General features: G+C 45.7%; 1 protein-coding gene across 4 annotated transcripts in view; it reads left to right on the forward strand.

The window, feature by feature from the left end:
• The window catches only part of LOC135367293 (5-hydroxytryptamine receptor 2B-like), a 248,934-nt gene that overhangs the window by 14,291 nt on the left and 210,912 nt on the right, over positions 1–23,731 (forward strand). For 3 of the 4 annotated variants that reach the window (XM_064600495.1, XM_064600493.1, XM_064600497.1), the window contains exon 1: positions 14,039–14,181. The gene's annotated coding sequence lies outside the window, so the exon portion shown is untranslated. Of the gene's footprint in view, positions 1–14,038; positions 14,182–23,731 lie in introns of those variants that run through there. The other variant, XM_064600494.1, reaches the window with a different exon arrangement.

A 23,731-nucleotide genomic window follows, 5' to 3' on the forward strand; every position in this document is an offset into this window, starting at 1 on the left:
CACGGAATATTCTAGTGGAAGAAAAAGCAAAAGCACTGCTTACAGAGACCAAGTTCCGTCCCGTGTTATGTGAGCATTCACACGGTGCAGAATATCGGGCGTGGCGTGCTGCGCATTTAGCAGACGACACTTAGCAGACGACACCGTCAGCGTGTTTTCCTGTCGTCTGCTACGGAATATGTTGTGACTGTGTAGCAGGATATTCCCCACGGTTAGCAGTGTACGTGAAGACACGACGTTGAGCGCTCGCGCTAACTTGACAGCAGAAAGCTATGACGCTTTTCGCATCTTCCACTTCTGGGGAAATGTCGCTCGTGTGAATACACGGTTAGAAAGACGTGCAGCATATGGTCCACCTTTAAATACAATATTCGAACAATGTTTTCGATAGGATAGCAATAGATGGAATATTTACTGCAGAACTACTGACAGGAGATTCCAGACAACCGTGCTGCGAGCAGTACATGCTCAATGGAGATGGTTGGGGTTAAGGTGGCGTGTGGTTCGCACATGGTGAAGATGACGTTTCTGAAAAACGGTGTCCGATCATTGGTGAAGTTCAGGGGTTTCTCTCAACCCCCTGGTTTCTAGCGCCACCCCCTGAAATTTCTGGGGTTCCCAATACTGCCCGGCTACAGACACATATACATAAATATGTATCCAGAAACATATACCCCCTCTGGAAGCTCGGCACCCCCTCCCAAGAGGTCGATTTCTGGGGAAATTACTGGTCCAGTTTTGCACAAATCAAGGTGTACTTAAACCGATGAACACTCGATATCTCAAAGAAAGTGATTAGTGCTCTTTCTAACATACTCTCTAAATTTCTCTCAAGATATTAATTTAAATATACTTCCCTCTGTTGACAATACTATCCAGTATTATGATCTGGTCAATGCCGATGATAGACTTGACTATTTATCAACTGCATATGATGCTTTTCGTGACCTGTCCCAAGTACCACATGTAGACCAAAGACACCCATTCACTCATTCAAGACTCACCAAGACCCATTTCACTCACTTGTTATTAAATGGAACGGTTAGATATAAACGGAACTTGTCAAATAAAACTATATTAATGCTTCTAACCGTTCCATTTATTTTTCGTGGCTGTTCCTTCCTGGACTTGACATCGTTTTTATTTGTATTTTTTTAAACTTCGCTGTTCACTTGTTATTCCTGTAAAATGCTTAAACGTATTAGTTACTGCCATATATCCAAGTTCTTGGACCAATGTTATTACTCAGTTTCAGCCTGGTTTTAAAAGGGTCTGTTCACCATTCCCGCTATACCGTTAAAGGTACTGTAAAGCAGTAGACAAGCATGATATGCCGGTGATATGACTAGAGACTTTGTTGCTTCTAAATACCGTATGCGGAACCATACGACCGACAACGCGCTATAAATATTTTTAATTTGCCACGAAAAATGCGGCGTAGTGGAGCGGTGCGAAGACTGGTGTCAAACAACACTGAAAATTGGTATTACACACTATTACATCGGAACTTTTATTACATCGGAACTTCGTTATTTTAGTAACCATATTATTAGTTTCTCTGTTTACCTATGCATTCTGAAACCCCTGTTAACAGTGTTTTTTGCGAGTAACCCAGCGCTGGCCGCTGTTCGATGGAGGCTCTCCCTACTTCTCTACTGCGCCTGCGCGCTCCTTCTGTTCGCTGACTCTTTCGAACGAACTAACTCTCTCTGTGAACCTCTGTGAACAAACAAGTCCCGACGCTGTCTGGCTTCTTGCACGTCTGACACATTTTTTTCAACGGCTCGGCATTTCATTTCAGTTCGCTTATCCGTTTATCCTCCAGATGCGGATCGTTGTGTGAATTGCAGGGACGTGTTTTATGGTGGATTGTTATGTCGGGCCCAGTGTTATACGCATGCAATGTGGATGCCGCCGTATGTGGCAGGAGTACGGGATCATTTCGAATACCTAGTACAGTGTTGCCCGTAATCTTTCATTGTAATTTTCTAATTAATTGCACCGTCGAGTGGAATGAAACTTGCGGAGTTTTTGTCCTGGTGGCTTGGACCATCGAATACCCGCACTAAATGACATTTGATCGGTGCTGCTTTACAGTACCTTTAACTCAGGTTTTGAGGTTGACATAATTTTTATTGATTTCGGAAAAAACCTTTGACACAGTTAGTTATCTAAAGTTGTTGTTTAGCTTAGTAAAATTCTTAAAAATGATGCCATTCAGACAGATTCAGAGGATTGCGTCTCTGCAACAACATACTCTAGTTTTTGTGATTCACTTACGAAATGTCTGTGAGCCATCATGTACTCATTGTTTATCTCGTATGTTCTTTTAGATCACACATTTGTAACAGATGTTCATGTATATATCATAACAGTGAGCCAATGGGAATATATTCTTGGTTCGTTAGGGTAGTCGGTTGCTTGATGTATAACTTATACATCAAGTTATATATAAGTATATTCGATGAAAGAATGAAGTGACTGAAAAGTTTAGCCAGCTGCAGGACTCGAACCCACATCTTCTGAATTACCGGTCCAGCTGTGCTCTACCAATTGAGCTAAGCTAACACGTCTCCCCAGGAGGAGGAGGAGGAGGAGTGTCGTTGAGAGGAACCCGAGAGGTCAGCCTGCCTGATTAGGCGGCATGTTTCTCGGGAAGGGAAAGCTGGTGGAGAGGAAGAGAGGAAAGGGTGAAGTGGAAGACCGAGCGGAATCTGCTCGGGGGGAGGATAGCTGCGTCCATGGGCCGACTTCAGGGGAACTGTGCCGGCATACGCCTATTACACATCCGAGGGAAACCCAGGAAAAACCCCAGACGGCACAGCCGGCCCGCGGATTCGAACCGCGGACCTCCCAGTCTCCAAGCGCACGCGTTACCGCTGCGCCACCGGAGCTGGTCGCCGTCTCCCCAGTGACTTCCATGGGTGCGTCATTTGAAGGGACAAACCACATCCACTCTCTCTCTCTGCCTCTTTCATTCCACTTTCACCCTTACATCTTTTCTCACTCTCACACACATTCGTACGACGGGGCGACGCAAGCGGCATCTGTTGAACACGATGGAAATTGATGTTCTGAGGCTGGGACACAGAAGAAAGGACAAACAGACAAAGCATCAAGTGCCTAAGAACAATGAACGATGAAAGAAGCTTTCAACAGAAGGCACTTGAGGCTTCGTGTGTTTGTCCTTTCTCTGTGCCCCAGCCTCAGAACATCAATTTCCGTCGTGTAAGTATGGTGTTTGTTTGTTGGTTTGTTTGCTTTCCTCTACCGTCTCCCGTAGTTCCTTGTTTGGGACTCACACTACTGCATAATAATAATAACAATAACCATAATATTAATAATAATACACCAAGTGTTCTGGAACAGCTATCGGCAATTATTCACGCATCACCTCGTCACAACACAGCTCACACTAACCAGTGTGCCATTTGGTAGTGAGTCACAAATTTGCGCCTCTTTTCCCCAGTCCCACCCATCGCTGAATGAGAAATAAACAATTAAATGGAGTTGAAAATTAAGTGACAGATTTCTGCACGCATGCTTCAAACTGTTGCTTGTCGTAAAAGCACTCGTCGGAGACGATGCACTTAGGTCACATGTGCGTGCTGGTAAAGCAAACACGTAAAGTATTCTCGTGAAGCATCGTATGTGAACCGGTTTCCGCATCTGCCTGTGGTTTGACATCAAGTTATGTGTCCCACTTTTGAATGTGTAGACTACATTATCCGCTGGCGGAGATATATAACTACTTATGTGACTGTAGCTCTCATGTTGTCTCAGAGTTGGAGTTCCTCTTGGCTACCGGCTTGCTCCAGACGCTGTAGGGGCCTCCCCTGCATCTCAAGGACCATTGGCGCTTCTTTCATGTGCTTCTTCCTTTTGTGTGACGTAGCGTTGCGCAACCAGAGGACGGGAGTTGTACTTGCACATAACTTCATTTTCATATTTCACATCTCACGCTTCTCGTGTAATGGGGCAGTGTACTGCTCTCAAGCAGTGAATCTCCCCAGGCCATAGTCATGATTTAGTAGTAGTAGTAGTAGTTGTTGTCTCAGAGTCCAACTCCAGAAACACCTCTAGAAATTCCACTATGTTATCATGGGCAGAACTGCGGCCTCGTAACTCACCTTCACAAGCCCGCAGCATTATAACGGCATCGCATCTTGGTGCACGTTCTTCCGCGCAGCAAATCACACTGTCTATCCTGCAGACCTAATCCATTACGTAATCCTCACAGTTCCATCTCAAAGAACCTATTACGTAGCTCATCCTCTTACAAATCCGCAGCTTGGGCATTGCAGCATGACTTAACTTGGCCCTGCCTTTGCATTTCGTCTAAGCTTAATTCCAACACGTAGAATCTGTGGCATAACGCCTTTGAAGAAGCGACCATCCTATCTCAGGTAGATCCCCATTGATTCGGGGTCCCCTTTTCCCGCTCGTCTGTCCCGTTTTGAAGAATGGAAGCGTCTTCTTGGAGGGATTTAGAGGACTCCATAGCTCCCGTGCAGGCAGCAGGTAGTCTTTGGAATGACGCGTGCAGCCTGATTATGTAGAGGGGAGGATAGTGATATTTGTGGAAGAAGGAGAGAAAGGGTAAACTTTCAGGGAGGATCGAAAGTGGGAATTAGAGGTGCAGCCACGACTTGATGGAACCCGTAAAAGGGGTCGGTGGTTGCGAAGGCGTTCGCGGTAACTATACGCGGCAGCGGATTAGGGAATGGATTTGCTCTGATGACGGCGATGACGGTTGTAACACCGTTGGAGAAAGAAATATGTTGGCCTAAGAAGTTATAGAAAGACTAAGAAGACAAGCTGGGAAGAAGAGAGAAATGGAGGACAGCAGATTATTTGTAGAGAGGTGCTGTGCTCCTTCGGCACCATCATACAGGTGCAACCAGCACTGCGGTGTCGAGCACGCAAACACTATCCTGACTGAGCGCATATAAGATAAGCACTGTAAGAGATAAGTTGATCACCTTATCTCGCTCCTAACGTATGACGTCACAGATTCGTGCACTGATCGGCAGTCAACTCCACCGGTGAAGTTAGAGGGGTTCGTTAAACTGACAACAATGTTTGTCACTCTTGCTTTCTAACGCAATCCAATCCAATCCAATCCATTTCACGTTGTCCAAGGGAGTTTGTGTGTGTTGTCTAGTCTGCAATCATTTGGAGTATTTTTATTACTTGCTTTACTTTAAAGCAGCAGCGAAATGCCCCCGCCATAAATGGTCCGTTTTCCGATGCGGCTGATTGGGCAACAGCCAACACGCGCTCGAGAGTAGCTTGCTTACCGATGGAGAGAGGTCATTGATCTGCACACCATCTCGAAAGCCATTCGAGAACCCATGAATGAATAGTTGATGTTGTCTTCCGTTCGCGTCATGCAGAGTACGCGCCGCAAGTAATTCCACGCCGTGCTGGCAGCGGACGAATTTTCCGCAAGATATATGAGACCGTTGACGTAAAGTGGGCGAGCACTGGTGGAGGGAATCGATCTCCTACCCCTCTTATTGCGAGTCAGGTGTGCTACCGTTACACTACCCCGGCATCGCGTTCTGGTAAACATACCTTTTTTACAACGTTACTCTCTGAGCAAAGGAGACGTTGTAACGATAAAAAGATAGGATGCAAGCGAGCTGGTGGCAGATATCCATAACGCTGTAAGTCACGCTAGGAGACCGAGCCACGGCGCACGGCTCATGACTGTTTTCTTTATTCTTTTTTTAAGACTTTTTGGTAAATTACATTTCTCCGATCTCCTTACAGGTTGTTGGGTGATTTTCTTGTTCCATGATAGCGAGAAGAAGCAACTGCTGCTATATGGACGGCGTACAAACTTATTGGGCAGTTGGAGAGGGGACACAGGAAGGAGTGGGGGATAGGGGGTTAGTAGGAAAAGTCAGGGAAAACCTCGGACAGCACAGCCGCTGGTAAAGGATTCCAACCCACCACCTTCCACACTTCAGCACGAGCTTTAACTGCCTCTACCGAGCGGAGTTGGCTTTTGGATGAATGAAGCAGGGTATTCGAGCAGTGCTAACGGGTAATTTCATTGCTCCTTTAATGAAGCAGTATTGCACCGTGTAGGCATTGCTCATATATGAGCCATGCCTACACGCTATAGCTGCTACAATAACTACTCGCTATAGCGAGTAGTTATCGTTATTCATCTTTATGAGTAACACAACCGCACTCCACTGCAGGCCGGGACTTTAAATATGATGCACGACGCAAAGCGGCGTCTAACCCAACGACCCACATAGTGGATACAATCAATCGTCGGAGCGTCTGGGCTTGACGTGGGGTAGACGCAGCCATAAGCACACGTTGTGTACAGCTAAACGCCTTGGTGTCGTAGCCGAGCTGGGTGCTTTGACAATGATGGATCTCCTCTGAAGAATAATTCACAGCAACAGTTTACGAACTGTTGGTGTCCGCGTCTTCAAAATATTGCTCTAAAAAGATAATAGCAAAGGGTTGTAAACAGTTTGGAATGTTGTTTATCTATTTTGAAAAAAAAGAATGCGTAGTCATCGCTATCCTTTCGAGAGTGAAACAAACAAGGAGGGAAAGAACTGGTTTGAGAGTGTGCTCGCAAAAAATGCTGGAGAGGGTGTGAAGAGGGTGAGTCCCGCCCTGTCCGTCGGAATAAGGCCCTTGGGGAGACTTGGGGGAAAGTTCTTCAAGCGTGGTGTTAGTTGTTTGAGAAAATTTATTAGACGACTCATACTATAGAGCACACTACGAGTACTAATACTAACATTAATACACACTAATACACTAGTTGGTGTTACAGTTAGTGAGCAGACTGCTAGCCAACAAGTGCGCATTCGGGTGTTGACTTACTTCCGAGACTAACCAGGCAAATAACTTCATGATGGCAGAAGTTCGTACTGAAATAAGGCTCGTCGTAAGGGACATCTTCTACGGTTACGAAAAATAGGAACGTACTCAGTGCAGATTCTCAAGAAGTACCATGGTGTCACAGCCGAAAAGGCCATTCCGCACGTGCTATATCACTGATACAACGTGAAAAAGCCACCTATATCGAGCCACGCTCTAACTATATCGTCCAGGGTACATGGTAGTGGTACACAGACTGGCAGTGGTACAACGAACAGCGTCATAGTTTTGTGCAGAAGTCTTTGCCGTGTGTTTCTAGCAGACACCAGCCGATGGTAACAGAAAATGTTGATGTTGAAAAAAAAAAAAGCTAAAAGTATAGATTGACTTCATCACATCTACTCCCATAAACAGATCATGCATCCCCCCACCCAACCGGGGGGAAAAAAAAACGCCACTTTCGCCTGCCATACCTGGAGGTGGTCAAAGGAACACAAGACCAAACAAGCATAGTGCACAATGAAGCACGCGGTCCTAGTAAACTGTACAGAGCAAGTCATTATGCATACTCCAGTTGGTTAAAGCTAAAAGCAACTTGCGCACAACCTAACGTTCTATGCGAAGTTTCAGATACACGAGCGGTTGCGCCGGAGAAGATGCAGAATCCGCTAGTTCGTTGTACATACAGAGTCTGAACCCGGGGACCTGCTACGTTCGAATCCTATACCTCCGACTGTGCTACCAGGACTTTCAAGGTACAGATGTCGCGCCAGAGTTCCCTCTGAAGTCGGCTAAAGACGCATAATGACCCCCTATGTCTCCTACTTTTTCATATAGCGTTCCCTGTCCACCTGTTCACGTCTGCACAGCGTTCATATGGGGACAGTTGATTTGTGGTACTAACGCGGAATAACAAAAAAAAAAAAAAAAAAAAAAAAAAACACAGGCGTGAAGGAACGAGGCACCGGGCCATCAAAGCTTTCTTTCGTTTTTCCTCAGTTCTAGTTTACCAAGATTATATTTGAGCAGCATTAACTCGATCATGACGGCCTCTCTTTCCCGTACAGCGGCCGTGTCTCATTACTTTGCCTTGCCCCGTTGCACCCCGTCTCAATTTATTACTTGTGCTTGGTTCAGTACAGTGTCGGGTGCACTCCTCCTCTCTTCGAGAAGACGAATCTTTGGGGCGCAGCTGCCGAGCAGGTGTTATTGGATAAGTTCTTTTTTTTTTCAATCCTTTTGCCGGCTCCCGTTAATAGTATTATTGCAGTCCACCCGAGGCTGCGGCTCTAACAAGCGCTTCTGTAAGCTTATTCCTTTACGAGCTTTTTTTTTGGGTAAGTTGTAGGAAAATCCAATTGATATATACTTTGTCCAACACGTCCGCGATCGCTTATCGATGTATAAGTAAAAAGAAATGCTGAAAGTAAGGTAAAATAAGCGCAACAGTAATTTTATCCGCGTATAGAGCTGGCCTAGCCGGGTACGCCGATAGATACACATACTGTGTGTCAGAAATGCGCGAGGAAAGTTTCAGCCTGAATCGCATTATGTGAAGCGGAGTAGCGGTCCCTTAGATGTATGATCTCTCAAATTTGCGTTAACGGGATGCCATAGCAGCTCGTACTTTGGACGCATTTAAACTCAACACAGGGGCAGAAGGCAAGCTGGGTACTCTAACGAACTTATAGGGAACGTATTTCTCGAGCGTGGGGAGAAACCTCGTCCCTTCGTGTGTGTTTGTTGTCATTTGTGCTTGTGTGTTTCCTCATCTTCAACGATAAGGGGGGGATATAGAAAGTTAAAATACGCGGAGAAGTTGGCCGCAGCTATGAGGGCTTACACTACTGTGCATTCATTTTCTGTGGGTGCAGGCAGTAGCCACTGCAACACACGCGTCACTGGGACATTGGTGATGTCACAGTCGAAGACGCAGTCAAAGACGAGAAACCCAGCCCGTGTCCGTCAAGAATAGTATTAAGGCGCCAATGGCAAAACGTTTGGATGCTGCATTGTTCCAGGGCCCTAGAAAAACTTTCAGGTTTAATGGGCCGCGGTGCTGATCTTGCGCAAAGCTAACCGTAAACAGGATGCAGCACAGCGTAGGATGATGATGTGCTCAAAGAATATATGTGTTGCCTACAAGGAGGCATTTGTATTTTCTCCCGGCAGGTGTACCACGTAACTCGTATTTTATTAACATAATTATCTAATTACTTAAATAACTGCCCAGATTACACTTTGCTTTTCACTCACGATAACAACTTACATCACATCTATACTTTCTACGCTAACGATACAGATGTTTCTACTTCTACGATATAACGTTGATACTTTCTAAGATATAACGATAGTTTTCCACGTGAAAACTATCGTTACAAGAATGTCAAACTGCTAAAAATATATATATACAATCTACCATTCGTATGTACACATATCAGGAAAAATGTGACTATTTACATAGTCTGAATTCCTTGTAAGAAAACGAGGTTCCTCAGAGTAACGCGCCCAAACTTCATGCGTATGTGTCAATTAGACCACTGACGCAGGAATTCCTGCTCACCTAGCGAAAAGATACGGTGCTCAAGGTAGCACGGAGCAAACACACGGAGCAAACACCACGGAGCAAACACATAGCAAGAGTAAGTCCCGGATGCATTGCTCACATCTCCACTTTGTTCACATCTGCTCACATCTCCACATTGCTCACATCTCCACAATGTCGACACTACAACACACTTACCGTTCCTTGCCGTTAATCATTCTGAACTTTTGAAAAGTTCCGTTTCACGTTAACATTGGTCACGAGACTTGCTCGTGCAAGGACGGACCAGTTCGTTTTGTGGAACACCCAAGAAGAGAGAGAGAGAGAGAAATACATGATGACGATGATATGGGGATGACTTCCGCTCAACACCCAAGAAGCTCATTGGAAAGATATTGACATCGTGGTGTGGTACTCATAGCACTCTACAAATTCATCATGCTACTCCGTTAGCTCTATATGATCTTTCACAGTCGTAGGTGTATTCGTATCGTTCGAATTGTTGTTCGTGTCGTTCGAAATGTTGTTTCTCTCAAATAGAGTAATCCTGCCCTGGTAACGAGATCACTGCATAGAATGCAGGAACACAAGTTTGTTCTATCCTCTGTTCATATCCCAGTGCAGTGGTAAGAGAGATTAGCAGAGGCTATATCGTGCCTTGACCTTTTTCCTGTGAAAGAAGCAAGTCACTGAAAAGGCTAACCACAGTTGCGGGACTCGAACCCACATCTTCTGATTGCCGGTCCTTACCTCAGCCAGTGTTCCAGCCTCAGGGCATCACTTTCCATTATCTTTCCTGTATTGAGCTGTATTCAGTTAGAAATGGCCGTGTCGGGCATTTGCCTCCGAATGAGTGAAACGCATGAGAACCGTGGATATTGCCATTCTAGCGCCCAGAAAAATCGTCGGTTGTCAAATGAGCCTGGATATTTAGAAAAAATATCCGGCGAGTGTTTATTGCTGTTTCTGGGATAGAACCAAAAAGCCGGGACCCTATATACGGTTACTACTTGTATACTTACATACATTACGTTATATACAGGGTGTTCAAAATTAAGCTTTCACTAAGCACTTTGTAAATAGGCGAACAAAAGAAAACTGGCTGCTATGTTTCTGTTCCTTGAGTCAGCAACAGGTGCTACATAATTAGCTGCATCTGTTTCTTACACAAGTAGCGTAAAGTTATCATCCGGTTTCCTGCCATCGCTGTGATTGCGTAGCGCTCGTGAAAGCTTAATTTTGAACACCCTGTATATATTACGTATGCTACATACTTTATATACTTGCTTTTAACTATAACTATAAATTTATAAGCAAATTATACCTAGCAATTAACTTGAAACGTGAAACCCAAAAATCTCCGCTGTATACGTCATCTACCGAGTCGGGACATTTTGCTTTTCCCCCCTTTTCCTTTAAATCGAGATGGGTCCTTTGGCTGTCTTCCCCTTCTTTGCGATCCATAACGAACTTGAGGGGGTGCCGTTATTTTGAGCACGCTCTTCGTACCCAGGACAGAGCTCATAATATCAGGGTGGCGATGCGCCGGCAAAGCCATCTAAGAAGATTGTGGATGACAGAGGTGCAACGAGAAGCTTAATTAGGAATACATTATGTCGAGAATAATAATTCGCCGCCAAGCTTTATTAATGAACACGCGGCGGCTTCACTGTATGCATATGAAGCCACGCCGTCCGTTCGAAAGAAACTTGCTCTATGACGCATATGCGGTCTATCACTTAACGGGAGTGCGCATGAATATGCGAGATGCGTCTCGCTGCGAGTCGCGCCGGTGGAATCTTCCTTAGGAATATGAACAGCGAGGTGACCAATGGCCTGGCAGGGTATGGATACAACGTTCGCTCGTTGTTTACTGTACTTCCAATGTCGTGCTGAAGACAGTCGAGGTAGTGGGTTCGAATCCTATACCACCGATTTACGAGCTGTTCGAGTATTCCCCCTGAGTTTTCAGGTACATTTTTTCAGGCGTATCTCGGCGCAGTTCATTTCGAAGTCGGCCTAGGACGCATATAGCTAACTCCTTCCTGCAGCATGCTCGCCATCTATCCACGTTTGTTACTTCGCGGTGCAAACACGGAAAAAGTAGGAAGTATAGTTACCACTAAAAAACAACAACAACAACAAAAGAAGAAGGACGAAAAAGAAAGTGAAACTGCTCGGTGAATCGGTATATATTTTTGCGTCTGTCTTCGACTACCAGAATGCGCATGCAAAGAAAGACATTGCTTCCTATACTGCTTCCTCACGTTTCACGCGACGGTGCTGCAAATGAAGACCTGGTTAAAAAGTGAAGGGGTGTGCGCATTGGAACAATGAACCAGCACATGCTGTGAAAAGCCCGAATAATTGAACATGTTATTAAGGTATGCAAGGCAGCATTGTACTTTAGGGATATTTGGTGACGGGTGATGCAGCACGAGGAAGGTATACGTCGCATTGTTGTTTGATGTATCTCATCAACGCAACGCAACGGTTGAACTTGCAATGCTGCTTGGTCTGCATTCCCTGCGGTGCTCGAGAACAGACGAAGAAGAAGAAGAGAACGCAAGATAGTCAATTACAACATTCCTTGAACTGCTGGAAATATTTCTGGAGAATATGAAATGAACATCGGCACCACCAGCAGATCCGTGGGGGCTATTCGCGATTTCAAAATATTATTGTTGCTTACCGACATGAAGGGATTGCTTCCATACAAGTTAAACATCTGCGCATTTATTGTAAGACCAAGGTGCAGGCGTCTTTGATTTACTTTATAAGACCAGTTTCCGCGGGTGACGTCACAAGGCCTGTGTGGGCAAAACAAATTGACAGAGAGTTCGGGACAATGAGAATAATGTGACAGAGTTTGCCAGAAATTACAATTCGACAACACCTGAATCAATCTGCAATTACACACTGTAATCGGGAGTTGCGTTCGTGTGGTTGCCCACACAACAATGGCGTCTTTTGTTTGTAAACGGAAAGAGGCCTATACGCAATTTCATACAGCTAATTTCAGCGTTATATTAGTGAGTCTTAGCGCATCGTACGGTATGGCCTTTGCGTGGATACCGTGATGGTTCTGCGCAATGCGCAAAGCTCTCATTATGTTTTGTGCGTGCGAAATTCAGAAGGGTTGAGGATTGGGCTAGTTGGTAATGAGACATCTGAACTGAGAGCGAAAGATACACTGACAAAGAACGGAGAAACAGACAGGACGGGCGCTAACTTCCAACTAAGTTTATTGAAGAAAATGAGCAGAAAAGCAGAAACCCCCTCACAGCACACGTGTCACTTTCTGGCCTTTCTGGGCGCACCGGTTCTGAGCACACCGGTTCTGAGGAAGGTCAGTTCCTTTTCGGTTAGAGATACAGAAGGTGTGCTAACGCATACATCTTGATGCTTATTTATCTTTTCTGCTTCCATTATTTCCCTTGTTAGTTTAGTCTCGTTTCTTGCGATGATTTTGGCAATCTCGATAGATAGGTTCACATTCATGGGTGTTACAATGACAAGCCAACCACCCCTCTTTTTTCTTGTTGTTCACATGATTTCGGTGTTCGCGCAAGCGATCATTAATGCATCGCCCTGTTTGGCCTATATAACATTTTCCACAAGTGAGTGGTAACTTATACACCACTCCTTCATCACAGGGAACAAAGGGATTTCTGTGCTTGGTACTGCATGTGTGCGCAGCCTGGGGACAACTCAATTTACTGAGCTTACTCAGCTTTTCCGGGGCCGAGAAGACAACCCTTGCTCCTGCCCTTTCACCTTTAGGCGGTAGCCTTTCACCTTTAGGTAGGCGGTGCGAGATGTTTTGCAAGTAGGGAATAACAACTACCCTTCCTCTGTCGGGCTCGGGTGCCGTCAGTTGATTAGGGCCATGAGCTCGAATTTGCCTGAGCAAGGCTTCAGCTACAGATACCACAACATGCGTTGGGTAACCTGCACTATGCAACCTCTCGGTTTGTCGTTGAAGACACTCTGCCATTTGATGCGGGCAAGACTTCGCAATCATCGCAAGAAACAAGACTAAACTAACAAGGGAAATAATAGAAGCAGAATAACCATCAAAATGCATGCGTTAACACACCTTCTGTATCTCTAACCGAAAAGGAACTGATCTTCCTCAGAACCGGTGTGCTCAGAACCGGTGCGCCCAGAGAGTGACACGTGTGCTGTGAGGGGGTTTCTGCTTTTTTGTTCAATAAACTTAGTTGGAAGTTAGCGCCCGTCCTGTCTGTTTCCCCGCTCTTTGTCCGTGTATCTTGCGCTCTCAGTTCAGATGTTGTGCGTGCGCACAACAATCAACGCTATCCCTTAAGTACGCAAAGGCGATAACGCGCGATGCACTGAAACTCACCATTGTCTGAAAAGGAAGCTTTCACCTAACGGACCCGATCAACACTTTAATCGCCACGTGTTATTTTTTTTTTCCCTTCTTAACCTTTTCCAACACGGTCTGCCACGAATCATTTGGTAGCTGATAAGAGATTTCCACTGTACAGTGGAACGCTGTTCTTATCTACGCTGTAGCAGATCGGTGGGACGTTCTCTCCTTCCCTCTCGTCTACAGGTCTGTTATCTGGAGCGCTTGTCACGTCCGCCGTTATAGAAATTTGGCGCTTGCTCGGGTTACCGTTAGCTCCTCAGTGTGTCTGCCGTTGGCGACCGCGATGTTTCATTTTGATGTGTTGCTCAGTTTGTTGACACTTAGCGTTCTGGTTCTTTCAGGCAGAGACGATACCAGGTCCCCCATCGGTTTTCTATGAACCCAGGTAAGCTTTTCTGTTTGAATTACAATGCGTTTAATGCGATGTGAGACCTACAGGCAAGTGCACTGTGACCTGCAAAAGTGTTAATATGTTAAATCAGCAGACGTAACACCAAATGTTTGTCGATAAACAAGCCTATCACTATACTAAAGAGAGTCTTATTGAATTGCTCGCATTGGCTTTTGCGTACGTAAGGTATAGCGTCGGTGGCTCTGCGCACACGCAAAACATAGAGAGCTTCGCGCAGTGCGTAGAACTACCATGCTATTCCTTACGTACGCAAAGGCGAGAAGTATGCAATGTTTCGAAAGTGTAAAAACGCAACAAACAAGTATCGTAACAAGGTGTCGATCGCTACGACACCATGCAAGCCCGCATGCGCGCGAGGCCTAGCAGGTATACGGCACTGAAAATATGAGGGGCATAATAGGGCAGCGTTCCCTTTTTTGATGTTCAAGATTTATCGACAGGGAACTGGAAGAAAACACTTTTTTTCACGTATTTTTAGCGGTTGTTACACCCTTCCAATGTATAGTGCAGCTTTTAAAACAATTTTTATCGATTTTGTTCCATTTAAAACCTCGTTCATTATCTTGGGAAGCCCTAGACGTCTTCCAAGAGACGATGCCTCAAAATTCAATCTGTCTGCGTCTGGCCGACTGAATCCTTGAGCTTTCAACTGACCACCGGAGCTTAGGAGCAGAGAGGCGAGTACAATTTGTCAGGACATTCAAAGGGAACTTCGCAGAACTCCTTCCGACAATCCGCTTCCTTCCGTGAAAACCGTTTTGAAATTGAATTCACGTTCGTGTCTGGTATATGCCACTATATGTATATAGATCGCAATATGTATATACAGCGGTCGACTTGGGCTTTTCGGACTTCCGTGAGTCTTTCGTCATTTATTCCGAAAACATATGGGCTCAAAGGAAAAGCCTGTTAAAAGCATTTTTAGAGTTTCTAACCTGCGACGATGAATTGGATCACAGGACGTGGTGGTGCTGACGGCGCCCGGTAGTATATAGGTGTCGTCGCCCGCCGTATTTCCCCAAATGCGGAGAAATGTGTGAGAAGTGACGTCAGACGTTACACGTCATTCTGTGCACTAAGCCAATGGAAACTCAGACACATGTTACGGAGAAACCAGCGGGGTCGAGGAGCGAGCGTTGCGCGACACGGCGCAATTATTTACAACACCAACGTTATGCGGGCGAGTGTTTGTGCGCGGAGTTTGTTTGCCCGTAAGAAATTGCGACGGGAGAGCTCCCATCAGCATTACGTCACTCGGTCTCCTTAGCATTCTTTCCTCCAAGTTTAGTGGGCATGCATCGCCATGACTTGCGCGAAGGGGATGACGTAGAAGAAACTCTTCGTAATTTTTGAACCATTTGGGACTCCACATTATCTTCCTTTTGTTACTCTATTCGACAGGTTGTCGCGACTAACGTGCACAAATATTTAGAGAAAAAAGAAAAAATGGAATGCCTCAACCAACGCCACCTAGCTAAGCGAAGCTTGATCGCATGCGATATAGTCATTGAAAGTCCGCAGACCACGACCGTGCTTTCAGTGGCCGTAGTTATGGAGACGAGACGCCGTGAGCCTCATTGACAGCCACTAGTAGCCACAGAAAGCCTGTGTTTCAAATCGTCTGCGGCGATTCGTTGTAGCAGACGACATCCCGACTCTGCTTTCTGCCGACAACTGGTCCTGCTGGTCGGTAGCTCAGTCGTTAACATGTTGGCTTCCTGAGCTGAAGTTCGCGGGTTCGATTCCTGCAACTGCGCCGCAGATAGGGTAGCTCGACACAGAGAGGTCACGCTCCCTACTTCGCCAGATTGTGTAATCCGTCATACCCCCTCTGCTTCGGTATTGGCTGTTACGACTCTCCGGATGACACTACGCTGCGGGAGAACCAGCTGTGACCGCTGCGGGAGACCAGCTCCCGTGGCTCAGTGGTTAGCGTGGCCATGTCACGTCGAGACTGGGAGGTACCCGGGTTCGAATCCCGGTGCCGGCTGTGCTGTCTGGGGTTTTTCCTGGGTTTTCCTCAGACGCTTTCAGACATATGTCGGCACAGTTCCCTTAGAAGTCGGCCCAGGACGCACATCCAGGGCGTGAGTCGTGACGTTGCCCACATACGTGAGGCCGACAACGGCAAGCCCTATCACCACCACCATCACCACCACTGCGGGAGAAAGTGCTCTCTCTCCTACTGATGGCGCGTGGTGGCGCTGCAATATTTCTCCTGGCGACTCTTTCCCTCCAGCGGCGTATGTAGTTGACGGACTAGATTTCTTCTCCTTCTTAAGTTGAACACAGACTATAGACCTGCCAGCCAGGTGACACTGGAGGGAACACGTACCGCTTTCAGAACAACTTCGCAGTACTCGTATACCGTTGTTTTGTGATGGAAAAATGCGCGCGGCATGGCACTGTTCGGTGACGGTCTACTTTATTAAAAATTCTCGCAGCTGTCCTTCTAATTTGTCCTCCGTGTCGGGGGCTGACGCGTAACTGTCTCGGCCCTAATGAATCCCGCAAGCTTAAAGAGCGGTCGCGACCTGCCGTGCTAGCATTTGTCATTGTTGGGTGAGACCTGCCGCTGTGTCATGCCAGTCAACAATTCATGGCGCATTCGTGTTGGCGTATGTAACTTCCACGACGTAATATATTGCGCTTCGCGCGCCGTCCACAGTTGCGTCGGTGAAAGGCGTTGCTATTGCGAGGAAGGAAAATTATGGCGTCGTTAATTGCATGCTATATGAGTTGTCCGGCCACTAAAATATAGACACGCGCGCGCGGGATTATATTAGGTACCTGTAATTGCTCCTATTCTCTAGCTTCTAGCCGTGCGCTTAGTGAGGTCATACGAAACTAAGTATTAAGACTATAATAGATCTATAATAAGACTTTCATGGGTCGGGTACCGGAGTATACAAGTCCCATAATGAGATTGGACGGGACAGCTGTAAGACTAACAACCAGAACGGGCCCATCGCATAGGACTACTATGGGGGGAGGGGGGATATGTTTATTAAGAAAAAAGAAAGGAAAGGTTAGCCAGGCAAAGAGCCGGCTTGCTATTCCGAAAAAAAAGGAAAAAAGGGGAAGGGCAAAACGAAAAAGAAAAGGAAGGAGAAAGAAAAAGGGGGAATCGAAACAAAGGAAGGAAGGAAAAAAGAAACACGGGGGAATCGAAAAAAAAGGAAGGGAAAAAAGGGAAAGAAAGGAAGGAAAGATTGAAAGAAGAATTGAAAGAAGAAAGGGGTTGTAAGTATACCAGTATGACGCATCGTTGAACTCTAAGCACGAGTTTGATGTGATATGGGAGAACAGATAAGGAATGAAATGGACAGCGGAGACTGCAAACCAGCAATATATTCTATGGATATGCATTCCCGCTGATCCAGTCCGAAATATTAGACAATATAATAATACTGGACAAGTTTTCCGCGACGCTTATTATGCTGCGTCCTCCTCGAGTCATCCCTCCATTCAGCTCACAAAGCATATATAGCAGCTGCGATATGACGGCGAGTCGTACAATACCATGCAGGGAATCTGACTACTTAATCTCTATACACAGCAACTTGGTAGCGGTGCCCGTCGCACAGATTTCCTCGGAATACGGCCACATCTGTTCCGGTAGGATTTCCTTCTGGCTTGCTCACGTTTGCTTTGTGAGGGGTCTCCCCACATCATAATGAAAACATTCGCGCGAAAAAGGGACTCTCGCATATTCTTTCCCTCGCGGCATTCGTGTGTTTTCCTCGGCTCCTTATTGGATTTGGAGTGGCTCAGCGTGTCCGTATTGTCCGCAGCGTGTTCTTGGAGAAGATGCAAACGAAAGCGGGTTTACAGACGGAAAATACTTTATGTTCAAACGATCATATGCTGCGCGATCGAGCGTTTCCGAGCGTTGTCAAAAGGGCTTTGCGTCTGTGGCGTGACAACAATTGTAAGCGTTAATTGTAGTACAATTAACGCTCCTGAGAAAAAGAAAAGAAAATCGGTCACGTATGGACAGATTCATAAATTCAGGTCGTTCTGAAGGCAGGAAAGTGGTAGTGGGTTAGACACCTACCGCCTGCTATGCTGCCCGAGTTCTCCGCGCGTTTCCTGACAGACCTTCCCAACGCCTGTTGACACAGTTCTTCCTGAAGTCGACCCACGACGCTTACTGACCTTCACTGTCACCTACTCGTTGCTGCTGACTCTTCTCCACGTGTCCACGCTTGCGCACTGCGCACGTAACCAGGCTGGTTAACCTTTTCAGTGACTTTCTTATTCCATTGTTCTTAGACACTTGAGGCTCTGTGTGTTGTTGTCCTTTATTCTGTGTTCCAGCCTCAGAACATTAATTACTATCACGTAACCAGAGTCGTTTCGTGGTCCCAACGTGCAAAAAGAGCGAAAAGCCACCGTGGGCACGGAAAAAAATAAACTATATAAGCAAATGAACGACCAGGTAATAGGTGTGTTATCGCAAAGTTAACGTCAAATGTTAAAGGTACCGTAAAGCAGCAGGCAGCCTGGTTACGTTGCAGGCGTTGCTTAACAGCTTGTTGCTTGTAAACCCAGCACAACAAGTTTTACATGTAACAGCGAACGCTAAATATTTTTAATTTGCTAGTAAAATTGCGGTAAAACGGCTCAGGGCGACGTCTGCTGGGAAATAATCCCCAATTTGTCAAGCAACAGTGATCTATGTTCCCGACTGGCTTGCTGCCCATATTGACTACGTAGCCGACTTCTTTTGTTTTAGACACAGTGTTACGCGCATGCAATGTAGCTTTGCCGCCGTACTTGACGAGCAATTCGCAGTTGCTGGTGACTTCGACACCGTGTTGCCCTTAATTTTCAATTTTAAGTAAAAAAAAAAAAACTGCGAGCGCAATTCGGACGAAAGCTCTGATGTAAGATGGCTCTGAATATCGAATAGATAAATTTTCTGAGATTGCCAAGGGTGTCACTCAGTTCCAATGTTTGTAAATAAACAGGTATTATCTCTCTCTCTGAGATTGCAGTTCTACTGCTTTAAAGCACCCTTTAAAAAAAAACATCCATTTCAGGTACGCGTCTGTACAAACTCAAACACTAGGGGTTCAGAAGAAGGTTCGCCTATAAGCCGGCGTGGCGGACCTGAGCCCTGAGACGCGACCACAACCTGCTTTAAATCGATACAGAGAGGATTTTGCGGGACCATCTATCACTCTAATCCGTCAGTGCCGCAGTTCGTATACCGAACGGGAGCTTCTCTGCTCACAGCCAATGGACAAGCGTGAAATGAAGAGCCAGCCCTGATTACTATGAATCGCCCCCATGTTAAGCTTCTCGGGTGAGAGGGACTGTCCGGACGTTATGGTCGCTTGGGTATCGCGCTTCTCTTATTTCCTGCTACATATAACCCGTATATATATACACCGGGATTCTCGAACAAGTCATGAATCTTGGCTGTAAAATCGGATGGGGTCCAAGTGTCTGTGAACTTTTTTGCACGGGTCGTTGAACGTTTTCCACCCCCGCTTTCTTAGTGCATGTATCGTTCCTTTTTCTCTTTTTTCAAACACGTACTTCCGAGTTGTATTGAGGGAGTCTAAAGGGACACTTGAGGTGATTGGAAATTGTTTTCTTAAAAAAAAAAAAGAAAAGAAAAGATGCTGCTAAGCGTAGATTCTCGTTAGAAACGAGGAAAGGGTTTACGGCTTGATTTTGATGGCAGTATCGGTTCAGCGAAGTGAAAAAGGACAGGTAGTTTTTTTTTTTTTTTTATTGTCGGGCGTTTTTGTTTCGGGGGCTTTCAAATTCGGATTGCCTCCACGAGCACTCATTTCTAGGAAGGTTATTAGCACTTCTTCGATGCTCCTAATTATGCTGCACATTCGACACTCGCAGTCATGTCGTTTTTAGAAATTGAAAGAGAACCGAAAATTTTGTTCCACTTCAGCAGCAAGAAAAAGTATTTCTTCCCTTATGCAACTTATAAAGGCATTAAGAAGTGAATTTTATTCATTGTTTCTTTTCTGGGCGATGTCATAGGGATATAACCCCATTCATTATCACCAAAATAAGTTCATTGTTTGCGACTTGAAGCATTTTCAACTAAATTTAAGCGGCAACTTTTGCTGGATGTCATAGGCTTGATTAGAGAATACACTGCAATAAACATGTGCACATTTAGAGATGCTTAGTCACGTTCGAGCAGGATAAGGGACCAGTAACCTCTTTGTAAACATGTCCAGGCGCTGGGCCTGCCGGATGGGGCTGTGCTGCTCGGCGATGTTCAACCGTGTAGGGCCGACTTCACGAGCCATAAAATCTCTCTCTCTGTCTCTTCAAGATATACAACTCTTCCAGATATACAAAACGCGGCTGTGTTCGTTTATGTTCTGAAACCTACCATATATATTCACGGTACCTAACTTTGTGTGGGTTCTCCCAGCAGAAGTAAACCATCTATTTGTAGTAAAAATGAAAACACACGTGCCTCGGTTGTGATGCCGCATTGTCACGGACGTGATATATTGAAGAGCAGAAAACAAGTTTCGGAATGCTCACTTTACTGACGTTGTTTTAGGAAAGAACAGGAAACCATGAGTAATGGACATTCAGCGAAACAGGGGAACATGCGATATGGTGCTATAACAGGTTGACTGCAGCAGTGTGCTTAGAAAGATACGGGATAAATCACACGTAGCATGCAAGTTTCTCGGGTAGAAATTCCCCTTATAAATCCCAGGGGGTAAAAGTAGTGCTTTGTTCTTTAGATTGTAACTTTATGCGATTAAATCCCAGGACATAAATCGCATAAATTACATCGACTGTACGACTTGATGTGATCTTTGTACTGCAGGCGCACGCGTGTTAGAGAACGTTTAGCGGGCGTTGTAGTTTATATGCGTTGTGCACTTAATCCCCTGGACAAGTGATAATCCATTTAATAATCGCCCTCTTAAAGGGACGGGGCGTCCGTTCCAGTCGATTTCGAACCACTGACCCTGACGACTGACCACTGCCTTTCGGTACCACTGACCACGCATTCGAAAATCTGACGCAAAATAGTGGTGTAGCTGGCTGTTATTCCGTGGAATACACGACAAGAGCGGACGGCGGATGTTGAGAGTATGCCGGAATTCCCTCTCTGGAAAAAGGCGAAAACGTCATTCCCTACACCACCAACCAGAGCGCGGCATTGATAAAAGGAATGCCTTTTGGTGTACGGGCGTCTGGACGGCGCCTTTCTCTTCTTACCCCCGCCCTCTCATTCCTCCGGTTAAGGAGTGACGTCACGTCGCCGGAAGCTCTGCAGCTGCGGAAGCAGCGCTGATATGTAAAATTGGTTTATTTAATATCTAAGTTATCGGTTTCATAGATGGGATTCCGGATGCGACCGTTCCTTTAAATTCACATTGCCAAGTTTCCGCTTTCCGATGAAATGTTTTGATTGATTGATTGATTGATTGATTGATTGGGTCTTTTGGCGCAAAAGCGACGAAGACCATAGAGCGCCAAAAACAGCCAATGAAATGTACTGAAACAGTTGGGAAGGAAACACCCAACTCATCCAACTTCAGTGTACACACACAATATATACGCAGACTTGATACAATAGAAACAATTAGATCCCACTAAATGGAGACTTCTATAGTACTTATTACTTGAGCCTTCCTCCCTTCAAGCTATTGTACACTGGCGCCTTTTCAAGCTGCTCAATTACTAGCACCTCGAAACAATAGATGAGCTGTATGTGCAAGACTGCAAAGTTAAACATTTGCTAAACGACGGAACAATGGACCCCGTGCTAGAGCAACGGCGTATTTATAATGACTTCTGGACTTGAGGGCTCCCCCTTTTGTTTATCTATTGAGCGAGCTCTGCACACTTTGGGATGAGAAGGGGATGCGAGGATGTACGCCCTTTCACCGCGAAAAAAAAAATGAAGCAAAAATTGGGGGCCAGTCATGATATTCAATTTTCTGACGAATCATGCACTTTGCAGATCTCTGAGTCGCTCATCTCCCCGCGTGCTTCCTCTTCTCCTTCTCTGCTTCATCTGCCCCGCCCCTTCTCGTTCGTTTCGCTTGTGTCCCCTCTGGTCTCCCTTCTCCCCTGTGCCCACTACTAGTTCTCATGTCTCCCCGGTGTCACCCGTGTCACCTGCAACTTCTCCGTTTCCCCGCCTCTGTCTCTACTTCGTTCTCTACTTTACCCGTCTCGTTTGCGTCCTCCTCTGGTCTCCCTTCTCCCCTGTGTCACCTGCTGCTTCTCCCGTTTTCGCCTCTTTCTCTATAGTTCCTCCTCCGCTGTATCCGTTTCCCTCCTAGTTCTCTTCTTTCCCTCCATTACCCGTGGAGTTCTCTCCGCTCCCGTGGCTTAATGCACCTACTGTTTTCCCTCCCTTTGCCTGCTTTCTTTCAGTGATACACTTAAGTTCCGCCACGAAAGGAAACAAAGTATAAACTACTTTGTAAGTTCCAGAACCACTCGTAAGTCTGAGGATGGCTATCACCCGATTTCCGCTACTATTCCCCCTCGTAAAAAACGAAAACCAATCCCTATATTTACCTTCTAAATTTTAGAATAAATAGAACCAAAAGACAGATAAAAGAGGAACTTCTCAAACTTTCTTCGAGGCTTCTTCCCTACTTGCGCCTTACTAAGAAAAACTGGAAACGAAATTGAAAAAAAAAAAAAAAAAAAAGAATATCGAAACGCGACACTACTTCCTTCTTTGACCGTTCTTTTGGTTTCATCGTCTTCCCCCCCCCCCCCTTATCTCGCTCTTTCTCTCTTTATCCCATTGTCTTATTCGGTAAATCTCCGGGACACATTGTCATTGCTCAGTCTGGAAAATGTGTTCGGCAAACACAGGAAAGGTAATTTAAAAGAACAACCCTTTTTTTTTCTTCGGAAATTGAACGCTCAACGGTCTGGTGGAGGTAGTTCGAAGCCTCAGGTCGGGGGACGTTGATAATTCGAACAGAGTCTGTTCTTCTTTTACTCTTTCTGGTTAGTTTGATTAAATTACATCCGGGTATTGTGGGGCCTCCCACTCCGAGTCCTCTTGTGCGCGTCTTCCTTTAGAAAAGTTATTTTAGATAACAATGGTGCCAGCGCGGAGCGTGATAGCTAGGAGAAATATCCCCTCTCACAGAGAAAAGGCGGAGGAACCGCAATAGGCCGCCAGAGAATAGAAAAGGGTCTTTGTTTCGACGTCCGCGCCGGAGTTAATTCAAACCTTGTATATATGCTTCCGTTTCCATATACTACACCATGGCCTGAAAGCTTCACGAGTTTCCCATTGAGAGCGTAGGCTCGCCTTGGTTTGCGTTCGTGCCACAATGGCGCTAGTTACATGACCCAGGGATGGTAGCAATGTATGATTGAGGAGTGGGAGAAAGACGACTAGCGTTGTCTATTATGATAGTCTATTATGATAGTCTACTATAGTTGTACTGAACCTAAGAAAGGCATCTCGGGTGCTGAACTCTATAACGTGTCCTTCTTACATTAAATTTTTTTAAAGATTCAGTATTAGCGCCGCGAAGCA

The sequence above is a fragment of the Ornithodoros turicata genome, chromosome 8 (genome assembly GCF_037126465.1).
Source record: "Ornithodoros turicata isolate Travis chromosome 8, ASM3712646v1, whole genome shotgun sequence".
NCBI lineage: Eukaryota > Metazoa > Arthropoda > Arachnida > Ixodida > Argasidae > Ornithodoros > Ornithodoros turicata.